Here is a 6000-nt window from a genome sequence, read left to right on the forward strand (position 1 = left end):
ACCGAGTCGGGAAATGAACGAATCACTCGTTGAGAGGACTCGTTACTCCCGAGTCCTTATAAGGATTCGTTCAAAATGAATGAATCGTTCACGAACGACACATCACTAAGTGGCGCTGTTGTTTGACAAACACGTTCCTGTTTCTGTCGAGGCGCATTTCTAAAGATAAGCAATGCAGAGGTAGCCTGGTCCCAACCTGATTCTCGTACATTTCATTTGTACATAGAGTCTGGCCTTGCTCCATTGACAAGCGTTGACTTCCTTGTAGGCGGGTACTCTGTTGAAGTTTAAAACTATTGGATCTGCCCAGAGCCACTCTGATCTGCCATAACCAATCGCTAGCGTTCACCTTAGCCAATTCCTTCACTTCTACTGTAACAGAGCTAGCGGCCGTAGCTGGAAAATTAAACTGTTCCCGAACCCTGTGGGGAGGAGGACCACAACATCATGGCCACCTACAAAACTTGGCTTTAGCTGTTGTATATTCGGCAGTGTTGCCACACGGACCGAATGGCTTTGATCGCATCTTTCTCGAAAACCCCCTTACCTGTTCTGAAATCAAAAATAGTTTTGAGCCTTGTTTAAAATAAAAATGGCTGATTTTTAATTGGTAAAACCTTGTGTAGTGAAAGTGATGTCTTTTTTGCTATTTATTTTTCAGCCCCACCCTTACGTTTCTTATCCTCGTTTTCCATCGTTATTCTTCTCCTGGTGTTCCCGATGGCCAGTCCGCTACTGCGGGGTTATTCCACGGTGGTGGATTTTAAAGTCATATCATTTAAAATTCTCGTGCTGTCAGGGGGTGCTGCAGCACCCTCAGCACCCCTAGTTCCCGCAGCCATGCATAAATGTATGTATTTATGTAAACAAGTTTGAAGCTCATGATTTGTAGCCTACCCGATGTTTGGACTTGGACCTCTGTTGACGTGTCTGGCTCTGGCACATGCGTTCTTTTGGTGCCTTTTCTGAAGCCAGGCTAACATAATTACTTACAAACGAAAGTCGTTTAGTTTCTAGTTTTGCAAGCAGCAGTGAAAAGTCTGTTTTACTCAGGCATCAGTTGACGCTGTAGAGGTGCTCTAAAGGTGCTGTAGAGGTGCCAGTACTGCATACCGGTGAGTACCGGCCCACTTCGAGCACTGCCGATACCTTTAAATAGCCTGACCAAGTGGTCGGGCAAAATTTGCCTGGCTAATGGAGGTCGCTTTCTCAGGCAAATGACGAATGAAACCGGCTCGGTTAAAGAAATCCGAGATGCTGGCTATCTTCAGCAGGCTCGTATCTACAACAGGCAGTCCTCTCTGATGTTTTTAGGGTGGAATGGAGTGAACGGGCCAAAGTATCCTGGCTAACAGAGGTCGCTTTCTCAGGCAAATGATGAATGAAACAGGTTTGGTAAAAGTAATCCGAGATGCTGGCTAGCAGGCTCGTATCTAAAATAGGCAGTCCACCCAGACGTTTCTGGTGTAGAATGGAGTGAAATACAACATTGTGCACACTGCCAGTGAGCGACCCGAGTCTGACTAATGCTAACGTCAAAACGGGGAAGCAGTCTCACTCAGATTGCCAGTTTTAAACAAATCACAAAAATAATCGGACCAGCTGGCTAAAAGCAGAATTCTCATATCTCTTGAAAGCTGCCCTGCTTGATATTTTAGATGTAGAATTGACAGTAAAACTGTAAAATTATGAACTTTGTGACATGACGTGAAGACATTGCTGCCGCCCGACTATGCGGTCTACCGGGCGACATTCTCACTAAAATGTCAAGACTTTCGTGATCCAAATCAAAATTCTGATGTGACAGATCACTGGGGAATCGCTTTCTCTCTTAAAGGCTGTCCTCCTCAACCTTTTTGGCTTTTTAAAATCTAACTATTTGTATGATCCGTGTGAACCTTTTGCCGTTTTAAATGCTATTCTTTCCCGGTTTTCTGCAACTACATTGCGCGCGCATCCCGAATGTTCACAAACAAATAATTGGTCTATACACAAGTTTACGCGCCAAAACCAGGGGGTCGCCATAACTCTACAGGTTTGCACAGTGTCTGCCGGTGTAAACAGCGATGTCTATGCTAGCTTGGGATCACGGTTCTACTACTTTAACCTTTAGAGGAGTGAGTTCTAAATATTACCGACGCTGCCACCAGAGTGAGTTATTTTTTCAAAATGAAAGCTAGCTAGCTTTTAGTTAGCTTCCGTTACCTAGCAACCTAGCATAATACTCGTAGCAATGATACTACCTGCTAGTGTTACTTGTTAGCCTCCTAATTGTACATTTTGAAGCCATACTATAGCGTTTGTCATATAGTTTTTGTCTATCGGAAAATAGTCGGTTGGAATGTTCAGAATCACATATGTTTGACGGTACTCTGTGAGGCCCGCTTTCGAACGATCACATATACGTGACGCTACTAATTAACGGGTTAATATACTTGTCGCTTGACATGTACTACTCGATAAGCTGCCAACGTTGTCGCATGTACTTGTGGATAACGTTGTCGCCATACTTTCGAGTACATTTTTGAGTAGATTTATAGTTATAAAGCTTTTGCCAGTCCATAATTTTTGGAGCTTTTAACATGGAGCAAAGGCAATGTCAGAAGATGACTAGTCGGTGATTCATTAGAACATTTGTTGTCTAGCTCTTCAACCTCTCAGCAAAATGTAGGCTAATTATTTGGCTGAAGGATGCCACACGTATCAGACAGAAGTTGTTCTATAAATTTGTAGCCCAACATTAAAAACTGTTATAGTCGGTTGACTGATCGCGTTGTTGTACCCAGTCAAAGGAATAAACACACAGGAACATCATGAACATTCAATGGTCTAGCCAGTTATCCTGGCAAAACATGTAGCATGTTCTTTATTTATTGCATGTTCTTTATTTATTGCCAGGACACGGTCCAAGTAGTCTAGGCATACGTAAAATTGAAAGCTAATTAGTTTGGAATTTCTAGGCTATACTTGATGTTACAGGTTGATGTTCAGCCTATTCAATTTAACAACTTCAGAAGGACAAGACAGGCAGTACACTGTTATCCTTATTTATGTGGCTTGTCACTGCCTGAAGTGCCTATGTATCTATCTATTCTTCCTATGAACCCGGTTATGACTGCTTTAAACAAGTATTGGTTGGCTACACACCTCATGCCGGGCTTATACAGATGTGTAAATTGGCACTTTGAAAGGTTTGAATTATTATATTCACATATCAATGTATAATTATTAAATCCACTGCAACAATATGACAAAGGAACACCAACAAAATGTGAATAGCCTACAAACAATAAGAATACTACTATAGTATTTTTTGTAGTATAACTGTAACAGGCTAGAGGCGATTCTAGAGGCTATTCTAGGTTTTACTAGCCTGGTCCTAACCAGACCCTCGTACATTTCATTTGTACATAGCGTCTAGGATCTCTCCATTGACAATCTCTCCATTGACCCCAAAAATCCTTATCAGAGCACCCCTAGTTGACTTGAGTTAATAGAGTAAAATCGACTGGACGAGTCGGGTACCAAATGGGAAATGCAATACCACCAACATCCACCGGGCCGTGGCCTCAAGCCGAGGAGCGAGGGGTGGGGGTCTGGCAGTAGCAGGTCTTTAATGTAGTCAGAGAGATGTTTCTGCAGAGCTGTGATTATAAAACCCTCCAGGTGGGTGTCTATCCTTTTGAACGCTCCTCAGACCTGACTGGTGGACCTGGTCTGGGCCTGTGCCAGACCCATTGTTCTCTTGTGATTTTGCCCTCATTCATTCTGTCTCTCTTTCTCTCTCTGTCAGGCTCTTTCTCTGTCTCTCTCTGTCTCTGGGCCCTTCCCTTGGCGTGCCGCAAGTTGTTAAAACCCTGACAGGGAAGTACAGCGTTTGTGGTCCCCTCATTCTGACATCCATCATGCATCCCTGGCACAGCGTACACAGGGAGAGGAGGGGTCCTGATGATGGAGGAGAGGGAAGAGTGTGAGAATAAAGGAGAGATTAGCTCACTGTGGAGACAACCTCAACAGATATAATAGACCCTAACCCTCTCATCAGTCATCCCTCCTCCTGTCAGTATGGAGCACGACTCTGCCTCCTCTCCCCAAGACACCCAGAGTTCACTTGTTTCCACTGTTTGTCACTAATGCCCTCATCAGGAAACCGTCTCAGCACTACTGCTAGCTCTCTGGGGCTAGCTCTCTGGGGCTAGCTCTCTGGGGCTAGCTCTCTGGGGCTAGCTCTCTGGGGCTAGCTCTCTGGGGCTAGCTCTCTGGGGCTAGCTCTCTGGGGCTAGCTCTCTGGGGCTAGCTCTCTGGGGCTAGCTCTCTGGGGCTAGCTCTCTGGGGCTAGCTCTCTGGGGCTAGCTCTCTAGGACTAGCTCTCTAGGACTAGCTCTAGTGAGCTAGACTGACTGCTAGCTAGCACTAACAGTCACAAATACACATGTTTTTATGTATTTTGAAGGAAATAAAAAACAAATTCATATTCCTCACAATATTACAAATTGGAGCAGATCAGATGAAAAGAAATGGATAGAAGTAGTTTGTTTGACGTGAAAAAGTCAGAATTTAATTATTCGTAATGATTTTGCTCTTCAATTCAAGACAACCTCTTGCTGGTTGGTCTTTGATTAAATATTCCGGTTACCATGGCAATATTATAGTAAATTGTATCTGTTAAATCTTAAAATATGCTGTGCTGGTTTAAGTTTTAAAACTGCTAAAGTGTTAGCATGTTTCATACAGGATCTGCTTCCGTATAATTATTACTTAGGAACTATTGCCATAGCCTTTGCCCAACTCATTACAATAATAATGAATTATTTATCTTCATAGACAGCTTTAATTAGGGCACACATTGGCCATCTCACAGATGAGCATTGGGAATATTCGAAATTAATTTTAAATTATTATTACACATATTGCTACTTTGTAATGGTTCTGTGGTGTGAAGCTGTCACTAAGCATGATCAGCCTGCTGAAACCTGTAGAACCTGTGTGTGTCCGTGTCCATGTGTGGTGTGTGTGTGTGTGTGTGTGTGTGTTGGCCTCAGGGAAAACAATCAGACTGTAGGGCTCTTCACAGCTCTCAGGCCTTTGATAGGAAATGAGAGGGGGAGAAAGGAAAGTGGGGAGGGAGATGGGGGGTCTGATCCCATGTGAAGTTTAAAGCGAACCTCTGTTTTTCATCATGCTGTAGGATAGCCATTCACAGCCAATCATGTTCCAGCGCCATCCAGACATGCACGTCATCTAACCCTGGGACTTGTTCTATCAGAGCTACAACACTCTCCTCTGTCCTCTCCCCTTATCTCCTCCTCTCCTCAGTCCTCCTCTCTCCTCCTGTATCCGCTCCTCCTTCCTTCTCCTCTCTTCTACTCCCTGAGAGAAGGAGGAGCGAGGGGGGAGGGGGAGAGAAAGAGAGGGAGAGAGAGGGGAGAGTGTTCTTTCCCGCCTTTAAAGCCCTCTTCCTCCTGAGTCTTCTGTACCCTTGCCAATATGCGACAGTGATTTTTTTTTTGCCATATCAAAAGCAATTTGATCCTATTTGAATGATCAGCTGTAGGAGAGTGAGGGCTCTGAGATGGGAGTTTGTCTCCTCAGCCTGTTTTATCTATCTTTAGCTCCACAGACTTTTAGTCGACTGAAACTTTACTAGACTAAAAAGAGTATTAACGTGACTAAAAATAATAAAAACTAAAATTACAGCTTGACACAAAGACTAGACTAAAACTAAACTTGAAACAGGCTGCCAAAACAACACTAGTTATAACAGGCTAGCAGAGTTAGAGGGTTAGTACATTCCTTCATTGGGTTCTGTTCAACCTGAGGGTCTGTCCTGGTTTAAACCAGCCAGAAGTGGGGCCACCCTTGATGTAATCTCTTTCTCTCTTTCTCTCTCTCTCAGCTGAGCAGCCCACCACCAGATCCTAGCTCCAAGATCAAAACCAGATTTGTCTGAGCTTCAAGCCTGAACCCAACAGCCTCCTGGGAACTATATATACATTTGTA

The sequence above is a fragment of the Hypomesus nipponensis genome, chromosome 22, assembly GCF_054491055.1.
Source record: "Hypomesus nipponensis isolate SF chromosome 22, ASM5449105v1, whole genome shotgun sequence".
Classification (NCBI taxonomy): Eukaryota; Metazoa; Chordata; class Actinopteri; order Osmeriformes; family Osmeridae; genus Hypomesus; species Hypomesus nipponensis.